The sequence below is a fragment of the Chinchilla lanigera genome, unplaced genomic scaffold (assembly GCF_000276665.1).
Source record: "Chinchilla lanigera isolate Chin_1 unplaced genomic scaffold, ChiLan1.0 scaffold00005, whole genome shotgun sequence".
NCBI classification, from domain to species: Eukaryota; Metazoa; Chordata; class Mammalia; order Rodentia; family Chinchillidae; genus Chinchilla; species Chinchilla lanigera.
Genome location: NW_004955406.1, coordinates 36,485,395 through 36,498,384, shown reverse-complemented (window position 1 = coordinate 36,498,384; position 12,990 = coordinate 36,485,395). Strand labels below are relative to the sequence as shown.

General features: G+C 41.6%; 1 long non-coding RNA gene across 3 annotated transcripts in view; it reads left to right on the top strand.

Annotated features, from left to right (window-relative positions):
- Positions 1 to 12,990, top strand: part of LOC102003089 — a 112,813-nt gene that overhangs the window by 87,128 nt on the left and 12,695 nt on the right. Inside the window, exons 1-2 of one of the 3 annotated variants that reach the window (XR_001236830.1) lie at positions 331 to 412; positions 12,072 to 12,157. This is a non-coding gene — a long non-coding RNA (uncharacterized LOC102003089). Of the gene's footprint in view, positions 1 to 330; positions 413 to 12,071; positions 12,158 to 12,990 lie in introns of those variants that run through there. The other 2 variants (XR_001236832.1, XR_001236833.1) reach the window with 2 other exon arrangements.

The following is a 12,990-nucleotide window of genomic DNA, read 5'->3' as shown; positions in this document are numbered from 1 at the left end:
GAGTTCCCTTAAAGACTGCCTTCCCACTTTTGGGATTAGAGTTAACTGATGGTCTAAAAGAATGCTGTGTCATGTTTTATGGCCTCGAGGCTCTTCTCCTGACATTAATCTAACTTCGTCACCACCCCCAACCCCTTCTCCCAAGCTGCCTCTTTTTTTAAACTTTTTTTTAGCCGCCGACTGCACTTATCTTTTGAGCTTTGAACCCTGCCCTGGTGGGTCAGTAATTTCTTTAGGTAAACAGTCTCGTTGACCTAGAAATAGATTCGAACTGGGAGCAAACAGCTCGTTTGTGATTAACAGGCCCTGCCTCAAAGCCCAGTGTCCCAGGCCGATGGTCCCTTTTCTCCTGGTGGCAGTAGCCGACTTCCCCTGTGCCAGCTGTCCCACAGCTGTGTGTCTTCCTCTTAAGGTACAAGCTGGGGTCTGGTAAATAAACGGGGCTTTGCCAGAATCCACCCAAGAGCAGGAGAGTTCCACCCAGCTGTCCAGGGATGCTCCAGCCACGAGAGTCTGACAGTCTGGCGCTGGTCACCCTTCTCCCAAGCCCTGTGGGTTGCTGAAGGACGGTGCTAACACACTTGCCTTCCCTCTGCTGGAACGCGTCCTGTATGATGGCCCCCATTATAGTTAATGAGCTGTTAGCTTTTCCATTAAGGGAGTTTTTTAAAGGTTTATAATCTGGTAATAACAATAATTTGCTTCAGGCGGAAACTTCGGTAACAGGAGTGAAGAAATCGCAATTGCCTCTGCTCTGCCGGGGACGCCTGGGTGGGGAGTTGGTTCGGCCTTGTATTTGTCACATGCGAAAGGAAACATGTCCAGGAACTAGAAGTCTTTCACTATTGTTTTTTTAACAATCATTTTTGGTAATTGTTCTACTGGGTATAAGATATTTCCAGAGAGGAAGGGTCAAGACAAGATGAGGGGACAGGAGCCCCAGATGGAATCAGGACATCTGTGGGGGTGAGTGCCCGGGGAAGGCTGTGTTGGCTGGTGAGTGTGAGAAACAAGTTGCAGGGAAGCCACCCAGGAAGCCCTGGTGCTGGATCCAACTCCGCTAACTGTGGGACAGACAGAACCCCAGACCTCCTTAACTTCAGATCCCACAAAGGCCTGGTTGGTCAGACAGCCTCTGCAGACAGTTTGTAGTGGCATCTGTGAAGGATTCGGATTCATCCAAGTACTCAAGTGCAGCTGGGTGAGGCTTTGTGCGATATAACTAGAAACGTCTATTTGGTCTCTGCCTGTGGGTCCCGGCACTCAGCTCCCAAGGCCCTTGGCATCTCCAAAGCAATGGGTCCCGGTATAGGATAATGTGATGACTAGTGGCTGGGAGACTCTTGGACATCCTGAGGATGAGAGGCTGGTTGCCAAGGAAACCATGTGATGAGAGGTTTGCAACTTTCTGTCCTCCCTTCTTGCACCCACCTGTACCTCTGACCCACTGGGAAGATGGGGGCTGAAGGTTGAAGTGATCACCAATGACCAATGGTGTAATCAATCATTTCTACATAATGAAGCACATATAAAATCCTAGAAGGCCAGGGTTTGAGAACCTTTTGGGTTATTGAACAAGAGACACTACAGGGAAAGGTGCAGGAGCTCTGCTCTTTCCCATGTACCTTATCCTATACTACTTTCCTAGATATTTTTCTCATTGCTGAGACAAAATACCCAACATCCAAAGTTAGAGGAAAAGAGGTTTATTGTAGCTCACAGTTTGTGGAGGTTTCCATCCATAATCGGCTGGCCCCAAAGTAGGGTAGCACCTGGCAGAGGGGCATCACAGAGGAGAAACAGTTCATGGCTGGCAGAAGGCAGCAAAGCAGTGAAGCAGCAAGCAGTAAGTGACAAGCAGCAACAATAGCAGCCCTCTTTCTGTTCCTTATATTCTATTCAGACTACTCACCTTTAGTGCTGGTATTACTCACATTCAGAGTGGGTCACCCTTAATCCCAGCATTACACCTTTAATCAATCACAGCATCTCACCCTTTATCCCACAATCATAGATCCAAACCTTTGCAAAACTCCACTGCATGAAGCTTTGGGGGAATATCTAGATACAAGCCATAACAACTACATTGCTTCATCTGGACATTCATTTATATTCTTTGTCAGGAGTGGGGAGATGTAAATAAAGGATCCACCTGAATTCTTTGATCTGTCCTACTAAATACAACCTATCTGAGGAGGGGTCATGCTTGTGCCCTGTTTATAACCAATTGATCAGAAGCACACGTGACAACTGACTTCTTGATAAATGGCATCTGTGTTAGTCAGCTTTCTATTACTATAACAAAATACCTGAGGCAAACAATTTAAGAAGAAAAAAAGATGTTTTTTGGCTCATGATTTTGGAGGTGTAAGTCTGTGGTTGCTTGGCTCTGTGTCCCTGTGGTGGAGCTGAGAGCAAGTGGTAGAGCAAAGTTACTCATGGCATGATAGTTGGGAAGTACGAGAGAGAGAGAGAGAGGGGGGAGGACCAAGGTCCCAATGTCCCCTTCTAGGGCACATCACCAATGACCCTTCTCCTCCTATGCCCTACCTCCCTGAGTTTCTACCATCTCACAATGGCCCCATCAGCTGGTGACCAAGCCTTCAACGTATGGCTTTGGGGGACATTTGGGATGCAAAGCTAAAAGAATCAGAAGTGCAACTGTGCTCCCAGCCTGGGGGATCGGACTCTAATCCAGGGCAATAGTGTCAGAGTTAAGGGATCTGTTGGGGTCCCAGGAGAGCCCCTGGTGGTGCAGAGCCCCACCAGCAGTGGGATATTCTGTGCTGAGCATGACAGTGGGAAAGTCAGTGTGGCTCTCCTTCCTCTTCTCATCAGGAGGTTTTAGGAGATGTGAAGAGTTCCTAACCTGGTGGAAGAAATGGTTTCTGCAGGCAGCCAGGAGTGAGAGGATGGACGAAAGCCACAGGAGGCAGGGGCTGCGGAGGGGCCTTCTGCGGAGGTGTGGCAGACAGAGAGATGCAGATGTGGCAGTGGCTCTGGCTAAGTGGTTAAGCTGCCCAGGCTGGGATAGAACTCACAGTCCTCCTGCCTCAGCCTCCCAGAGTGCTGGGATTACAGGAGTAATGCCACCACACCCAGTGTCTTTGAAACATTTGGAGAGGGCAGGAAGAGCAGGCTCCTAGTTTGCCTCATCGTGGTGAGCGAGGAGACTTAGAGTGGGGCTCAGTGGAGGGGAGGGTGCTGCTCTGACTCTAGAATGTAGGAGGGATTTGATGCATTTTTGCTGAGCGAGAGAATTATTTGTTCAAGAGAAGCAGGCTTAGCACAGGGCTGAGGAAATGCCACTGTGAACAAAGACACACAGCATGATAAACCTTACACCTCATGAACTTGAGCTTTCAGGCCGTGGGATTTATAGTTTGCAGTCTCACAGGAGGACAGGAGAAAAGCGCCTCCTCTTGGTGAGAAGGTGGCTGTCTGGGTGTGGATGTGCTCCTTCTTCTGTGATCTGTCCCAGGTTTGCGTGTCCTAAGGGCGGCCTTGGCCCCTGGCGGAGCAGCTCATTCTGGGCTGCTGGGCCAGGACAGCCCTGTTGGGAAGGTGGCCAGGAGCTTCATTAGCTCGGGAGGGTGGGTATGGAACACCGGTGTGGGGACATCTCTCCAGCAGTGCGTGGCCTGGGAATCGTGTTGTTGAGCGAGTGGGGTTGTTTCATTCGTGCCTTTTCCATCCACCATGTATTAGATGCTCACTCGATGCCATTGCTGAGAGAGAAAGGGATGGAAAAGACACATTTCTTTCCCAAGGAAAGAAAATATAGGTGATAAGTTGAAAACAAGTAATTGCAAAACACTGGAAGGTGCCACGGGAAAAGTGTGGAATGTGCCCTGGGGCGTGGAGGAGAGGTTCGCCCTCCGCCAGGCCAGGACAAGGAGAGATGGGTGCCAGCTGCCCGCGGGAGAGAGGCTGTGTCTGTAGCCGAGAAATAGCGTGAACGTCGGGGTTCGGTTGGGGTTGGAGACCAGGGCTCAGCATGGGCCGGTCTGTACTCACATTGACTGAGAGCTTCGCTGGACGTCCAGACGGCCACATCAGGAATCCGGGCCACCTTCCAGACCCTGTTCCTCACCCCCTGCCCATCTCAGCCCAGTGTCTGGGGCTTCTGCCTCCCTCTGAGCCTCCTGGAAGAGTGTGGCCTCTGAATCTGACAGTTCCCCTCCTGCCTGCCAGTCCTCTCTGGTTCTGTCTACTGACGTGAGGCTTACTATCTGGTGAGGAGATACAGGAAATACAATAAAGAAGTAAATAAAATAAATGATATGTGAAATTATATAATGCAGTAGATAGGAATGTTTTTAGACATCAGAAGAAAATAATTGCAATCCCAGAGCTCTGGGAGCCTGAGGAAGGACGACTGCAAGTATGAGCTGAGTCTGCAGTTTAATGGTTTAGAGATTGTTGAGCTCAGTGCTAAGGCCCTGGGGTCCATCCCCAGTACCTCAAAACAAAACAAAACAAAACAAAACAAGACAAAACACCACTGCCGTGTCAGGACCGATCCTGACATTTGGAAGCTCACTGTGCGCTGTGCTAAGAGTTCAGTGGGAGCAGCGAGGGCAGAAGCATATCAACTGCTGGCAGCCAACTGGTGAAGGTGGTGGTTTGGGTCAGGGGCCTGGCTGGCTCTGTATGCGGTGGGGTTGTATCCCACATTAGAACCCTAAAACCCCGTTTCTTCCCAAAGTCACAGTCCTGCTGGATGGCAGACTGGCTCCCATGTGACCGAATGTTACAACCTATCTGTCTTCTGACAATAGGTGGAGAACAGGTCTTTATGCTCAGCGTTGTTACCATTTCCTGAAACCTATGGTTAGAGGCCCCTGCTTGGAGGGATTTAGCCCGCAGTCAGTCTTGCTGGCTCCCGTGCGATCCAGTGAGAGGGAGACTCGAGTGTCATCACGTGGGGGTGCAGTTTTGGTACCATGTTTGGAAGCTAGGATGTGGGAGGCTGGAAGAGGTGATCATAACTCATTTGACTGTAATTAAACTCTTGCTATTGGAGCTGAAATTCTTAGAGACTTCTGCCTGTGTGGGACGGGGAACGATTTATCATAGGAATTCAGTCTGCTTTGCTGTAAAAATGTTGATCTATTATTCTGTCCATGAGCTCCAGGAACTGTGGTTTACATCTCTGGTGGTAGATGTGCAGACATCATACCAACTTTTAGACTAAAATCAAAATTATTGAGATGTGTGTGACTCATGTCACAAGTAACAATTTATTTATCTAAGACGCTGAGTGAATATTCCAAACTTTCAAGAACAGTTAACATTGGAGACCAAACAGAGTATAGAAGATAGTGTATCTTTTTGGGAGGTAGCACTGCTGTGAAGGCAGCAGCCATCAGTTAAATAAACAAGTGTTTCTACTGATGACCGCAGCCTCGGTAGGGCTGTTTGCCTTCTGCTAATGGGTCTTTGCTGGTAGACCAGTAGGGAGACACCTAGTGAGTAGGAAATACCTAGTGAGTTTTCCCTTCTGTGTGGACCCAGTTACCTCATTACCCAAGGGAATCTCTTAACAAACAGCCATTAAAATGTATATTAAAAGGATATATTTTAAATCAAAAGAGGTTCAATGGTGGAAATGTTGTTACTGTTACCTATCTCCTAAATTTTCTACCATCACTTCCTTTTTTTTTATCACTTCATTTTTTTTTTAGACTTTCTACTCTTCATTTAAAAAATTTTATTAGTACATGTTTGCAGTACACAATGATTACATGCATTGCTGGGTATTTGCACATGTACATAACATTATAACACATCTTAATTCTCTTTTTCTGTCTGCTTCCTCTCTCTTCCCAGCACACTCCTTCCCTCTCTTGGTCTCTTTCCCTTTACAAAAGGTTTATTTCTCTGTTTCCTATTGTCTTCTATTTTGCCCTATAATTTATTTATATTTTGGGTTTCTCTGACTAGAGAAATTATGTGATATTTAACCTTCTGTGCCTGATTTATTTCACTTAACATTATGATCTCAAGTTGCATCAATTTTCCTACAGATGCCTCAAGCTTATTCTTCTTTATGGCACAGTAGTACTCCACTGTGTGCAATTACTACATTTTTTTGTCCATTCATCTTTTGATGGACATAGACTACTGCCAAGATTTAGCTATTATGAACTGTGCTGCTATATTATGAACTGTGCTGCTATGAACATGGGTGTGCATGTGTCACTGTAGTATGATGTCTTTAACTCTTTCAGGAAGATACCTAGAGGGGGAATAGCTGAGTCAAATGGAATTTCTATTTTCAGGTGTTTTTTTAGGAAACTCCATACTGATTTCCAAAGCAGTTGTACTAATTTACAATCCCAGTGACAGTGTAGAAGGATTCTGTTTCCCCCGCAGCCTCTCTAGCATTTTTTTTTTTTTTTTTTTTTTTTTGAGACAGAGTCTCGCTATGCAGTTCAGACTGGCCTTGAGCTCACTTTGTAGCCCAAGTTGATCTTGAACTCACAACAATCCTCCTGTCTCAGCCTTCTGAGTGCTGGGATTACAAGCATGCACCACCATGCCTGGCACTAACATTTGATATTGTGTGATTTTTTGAAAGCGGTCATTCTTTCTGGAGTAAGATAGGATTTGGGTGTTATTTTAATTTGCATTTTTCTAATGGCCAGTGATATTAAAGTTGTTGTTGTTTTTTTTAATGTATTCATTGGCCATTTGTAATTCTTCTGAGAGGTGTCTATTCACTTCAGTTTCCCACTTTTTGAGTGGGCTTTTTATTTTTGGGACATCTAAATTTTTGAGTTCTATGTGTATTCTAGACATCAGTTCCCTATTTGAGGAATAGCTGGAAAATTATGTTTTCCTTCTGTAGGTTGTCTCTTTACTCTGTTGGTTGTTTCTTTTGCTGTGCAGAAGTGTATTCATTAGATATACTCCCATTTGTAGATTCTTGGTATTATTTCTTGTACAATTGGGGTTCTCTTCATAAAGTCCTTGCTATGCTTATGTCTTCAAGGGTTTAACCTGTTTTATTTTCCAGCAGGTTGATTTTTTTTTTTTTGGATACCAGGAATCGAACTCAGGACCTTGTGCTTGCCAGGCAGGCACTTGTGCCACTGAGCTATATCCCCACCTGATTTTGTTCTGATATTTAGATCTTTGATCCATTTTGATTTTAGTTTAGTACATGGTGAGTGTTATGGGTCTAGACTCAATCTTCTGCATGTGAACCGCCAATGTTCCCAGCACTCTTTACTAAAGAGGCTATCTTTCCTCCAGCATGTGTTTTTGGCTTCCTTGAAAAAAATCAGATGGCTGAATGTGCCTGTTTCTGCATCCTCTGTTCTGTCCCATTGAGCCATATGTCTGTTTTTATGCCAGTATTGTGCTGCTTTTACACTGTTTGCATTGTGGTATAACTTGAAGTCCAGGATTGTGATGCCTCCTGCTTTGCACTTGTTGCCCAACATTGCTTTTGCTATTCCTGATCTCTTCTGGTTTCATATGAAGTTTGATCCTTTTCTCTAGTTCAGTGAAGAATGCTGTTGGTATTTTGATTGGGATTGCATGAAATCTGTATATCAGTGTTGGGAATATGCCACTTTTTTCAATATTTGTCCTGGCTATCCAGAAATAGGAGATGTCTTTCCAATTTTTGATGTACACTTTGATCTCCTTTTTCAGAGTACTATATTTTTCGTTGTAGAGATCTTTTACCTCTTTGGATGGGTTAATTCCCGAGTATTTAATTTTTCTTGAAGTTATTGTGAATGGTATTATGCTCCTAATTTTTCTCTTGTTGGGTTCATTGTTGGTGTGCAAGAATGCTAGTGATTTTTGTGGTTGACTTTGTATGCTGCTGTATTACTGAATTTGGTTATTAATTCTAGGAGTCTTTCAGTGGAATTCTTTGGGTCTTCAATGTGTAGGATCATTTCACTTGCAAATGATGATAATTTGATTTTTTCCTTTCCTATATATATCCCTTTTACATATAAGAAAGGAAAAAATCAAATTATGATCGGTAATTTATACACATCTATCCATTTCTTTTGGATTCTCTAATTTGTTGGAGTACAGGTTTTAAAAGTAGTTACTAAAAATATGATTATTTGTATAATTTTCACATTTATTTCTTTCTCTTGCCTGACTGCACTGGCTAATGTTTTGACTACTGTATTGAACAGGAGTGGTGATAATGGACACCCTTATCTTGTTCCTTTCAGCTTTTCCCCACTTACTATGACATGGGTAGTAGGTTTGTCATAAATGGCTTTTATCAGCTCGAGATAAGGTTCTTGTATAACTGTTTTCTTTGGAGTTGTTTTTAATAAGGAATGAACGTTGGATTTTGTCAAAGACTTTTTCTGAATCTATTGAAATGATTACATGAATTGTGCCCTTGTTTCTGTTTATGTGATGTATCACTCCTGTTGATTTTCATCTGTTGAGCCATCCTTACATTCCTGGGATGAAACCTATTTCATCATGATGAATGATATTTTAGATGACGTTGCATTCTGTTTGTCAGGTTCTTTTTGAAGATTTTTGCATTTCTGTTCATGAAAGAGATTGGTCTGTAGTGTTCTTCTTTGGTTGGATCCTTGTCTGATTTTGAAATCAGGGTAATGTTAGCTTCCAGGAATGACTTTGGGATTACTCCTTCCCTTTTAATGTCATTAAAGAATTTGAGGAGTATTGGCATTAGATCTTCTCTGAAGTTTTCATAGAATTCTGCAGTGAACCCATTAGGTCCTGGACATTTCTTAGTTGGTATATATTTTGTATTACTGCTGTAACTTCATTGCCTGGTACTGGATTCTTCAGAGGTTTTGTATCTTCTTGGTTCAGTTTTGGTAATTTATATGCATCTATCTATTTCTTTTGGATTCTCTCAATTATTAGAGTATAGGTTTTTAAAGTAGTTACTAATAATCTGGATTTTGAAAGTTTCTGTTGTGATTTTCCTTTTTCATTTTTAATTTCATTGGTTTGGGTCTTTCTTTTTTTTGGTAAGATTGGCAGAAGGTTCATTTTGTTTCTTCTTTTGTAGAACTAACTCTTTGATTCATTGATTTTTTTTTTTAGCCTCAATTTCATTAATTTCTTCTCTTTATAATTTCTTTCCTTCTACTAGATTTGGATTTGGATTGTTCTTGTTTTTCTAGGACTTTGAGCTGTGTAAGTTATTTATATGGGCTTACTCTCTTTTTCTTATAAGGCCTTAACAGCTATGAACTTCTCTCTTAGAACTGATTTTATTGTGTCCCATTCATTCTGGTCTGTTGTACTGGCACTATCATTTGATTCTAGGAACTAGTTTCTTCTGTGATTCATTGATTATTCAAGAGGATAATATTTAATTTCCATGTATTTGCATTATTTCTGTGGTTTATTTTGCCATTGATTTCTAGTTTCATTGCACTATGATCTGATAATATGCATGGTATAATTCTGATTCTTTTGTATTTACTTAAGCATGCTTTATGGGCTAGTATGTGGTCTATTTTGGAGAAAGTTCCATGTACTGCTGGGAAGAATGTGCATTCTGTTGTTGTTGGGTGGAACATTCTGTACATATCATTTAAATATGTTAGTTAGAAGATTTGGTTCATCCCTGATATTACTTTGTTCATATTTTGCCTAGTTGATATGTCTACTAATGATAGTGGTGTATTGATATCCCCCACTATCATTGTGTTTACCTGATCTTTTATGTCCAGCAGTGTTCATTTTATGAAGTTTCTATGCACTGCTTTTTGGTGCATATGTGTTACTAATTGTTACCTCTTCCTGTTGAATTGTTCCCTTAGTTAATATGCAGTGACTCTGCCTCTTTTGATCATTTTGACTTAAAATCCACTTTTTCTGAAAATAAAACACCTACTGCTTCTTGTGTCTAGATTCCCATTGCATGGAATATTGTTTTCCAACACTTGATTTATAGTCAATGAGTGTCTTTTGGATTACATGTGTTTCTTGTATACAACATACTGTTGGGTTTTATTTTTTTTTTTTTTTAAATCCATCCTGCTAATCTTCTCTTTTGATTGAACATTGAGGCCATTCACATCGGCAGTTACTATGAAAGGTATTGATGAATTACTGTCATTGCATTATTTTCCTGTTGCTGATTTTTCTTTTTTGCTCTTCTGCTTAAGTACCACCCTTCCTGGTGTATCCATTCTATGGGACTTTTTGGCACTGTTGGCTCATTGTCTGTTTTTAAAATATGCTTGAGGACTTTTTGGAGTGCTGATTGTGTGGTCATGAATTTCTTAAAGTGCTCATTGTCATGGAAATTCTTCACTTCTCTATCAACTTTGAAAGACAGTTTTTCAGTATATATCAACCTGGGTTGAAATTTGTTTTCTTTTAGAGCTTGGAACACTTCACTCTAAGCTTCCTGTCCTTTAAGGTTTGTGTTGAGAAGTCTACTGTAATTTTAATGTGTTTACTTTTATAAGTGATTTGTTGCTTTTCTCTAATGTATTCTAAGGCTCTGCTTTGTGTTGGACTTGTGGATTTTTGACTATGATGTGTCATGGAGGAATTTTTTCTGATCCCTCACTTCAATTGAAATGTTTAATAATGTTAGATGTAAGTCTATCATGTTTGTCTTGATCCAGCTTCTTTGTTACTTTTTTCTTGCATGTCTGTGTTCTTTTGGGTAAAATGACCATTTTGTTTTCTATTGAGTTTTTATCTCTGCCTCTTGTGTATGTTCCAGTAGTTACTCTAGACATTCCAATATGTATCTATAACATCACAGACCACCTTCAAATAACATTATATTACTATTTTCCCATCACTTTGGGTAGTTAATTTTTCACATGATTGTGAGAGAAAAAAATCAATCCTATCCCTGTTAAATGTTTGTGAACATTAGCCTCATTTGATTTGCATTTTACAATCATTGTGGGTGCAGACTTTCCTCTGCCTGATCACAGAATTGATCTTATAGCTCACATATGTTTGTGTGGTTATTGGTTATGGGCTTACTTGAGGGTTTTTTGGGAGACAAATTCCTCTTTTTCTTTTTTCTTTTGAAATGAGTGCAAATTAGGAAGAAATGGGAAATATTAAGTACCAATCTTTTTTTTAAAGGGAATTTAAAAGAAGGCTGGTAAAGTACACAACACAGTGTACTGACCCTTTTTGCAATGAATGTGATGAGAGATTTTTTCCTCCTAGCCACTGATACCAGCTTATTGAGGTTTAGGTTGACTAATAGTCTGAGAATGGGAATGGATTTGAGAGGCTCCATTTAAGGGTTGATTTCCCTTGGCACAGATCTTTATGCCTTCCATAGATGGCTCTCTTCCTGTCTTCCTGTGAGACACACACGACATGTCTTACCTAGCACCTCTGTGTCTACCATAGTAATCAGTGTCTCGTGGGCTAGGGCGCATGGCTGAGCTTCTGGCACAGTGGCATATATATGTAAAATATTTCGCATATATTAATAATCAAAAGTAGATCCTTCTGAACCCACAATTTAACTGGGTTGACTGAAATACTTTCTATGTACTGCCCATCTTTGGAAGCTGGTTCTCTTGACTAGTAAAACAACAATTAAACAAATTAGCTGCTGATACTAATAAGGTGGTGGAATATTGTTTTTGCTTGTAAAATGCTGACTTGTACCTCAAATATTAAATTTTGTAAAATTCCACTTGTTGTTATTTAACAATGTACTGGAAATTATGGTCCATGTCACTGTATGTGCATTAAATTTCTAAGGTTGTACTTCAGTGGCATGTCTAGAGCAGTTTATATATGAATGGTTACTTTAGTTGATTAGTAAAATTAAAGGTAGAAACATAGTGATTGTGTTGACTAAGAAAAGGGAAAAAAACCACTTATTTTTCACAATTAATTTTCACGTGTTAACACATGTATACACTGTGAATCCTACTCTCACCTGATTCCTGTTTTGCTTTTAACTATCTGGACTAGTTGCTTTCTAGGTTCTGTTGGGGGATATAATCTCAAACTCCCTGCCATTAATATCTCTTCAAAGCTCTGCCAAGAAAAACAATATTTATGGAGCATTGGCTGAAGTATTTGTTGTCCATCCATTTTTTTAGATAAGCCATCACCAAACCTGTTGTCTCACAGACCCCTGAGAGAATGTGGAGTTATCACAAGGCTGTCTGCAAATCCTCTCCTGAAGGTATTATTATTTGTGTCATAGTTATCTGTAAGGACACAACAGTGACATTGAATAGTCTGTTTAAAGGAAGAGAGCTTTTCACAACACCCAGATCTTTACTTAGAAGAAGAAAGTTGTTGACAGATGCAATCAGTATTGGGACGTGGAACTGGAGTCTGCAGGCTTGAGTTTAACTGCTTGTTTCAGGGGCCCCGTTAGCACCACAGCACTGTGGAGCATTAGTGTTGGAAAGGATGCTGTGGCCTTGGTGGCTCAGTCTTGCAACACCTGCACTGAGAGTGCTGAGCCGCACACAAAGGGAGGAGCCGGGAAAGGGAGGAGGTGTTTCCCATGCGCGATCGCAGACTTTCTCAAAGCTGTTCTTTGTGGCTGACAACATCCCAGCGGTCGAAAACATACACTTGCAGTATCTGTTTTTATTTGGTTAGTAAGGAGAGTAAATTTTTGAAAATCCCCCATTTGAAATGCAGCAGGAAGACCAGCAGCTTCCAAGGATGAGTTCTGTAAAGATGCCCGATGATCGGGGTGCTCAGGGAGCCCACTGTCAGCCAGCCCCCAGCGTGGGACTACAGGGGTTTGCACAGCGGTGTGTGTGGCCATGCATTGCCTCATTACACTGGTGACTGCATTAAAGGAGGGAAGCTGAGGGAGCACTGTTTGGAAAAAAATGTTAAAAGGAGCACAAAAATTATGGTAATTCTGCAATTTATCGCCAGATGCTCTTCATCACATCTGTAAATTGCATTAATCTGATCTGAATTCTAATATCCACACTAAGATGCTTCTTTTTTCTCAAAGCCAGTGGTCAAAAGGGGAAGTAGAAGAATGATCAC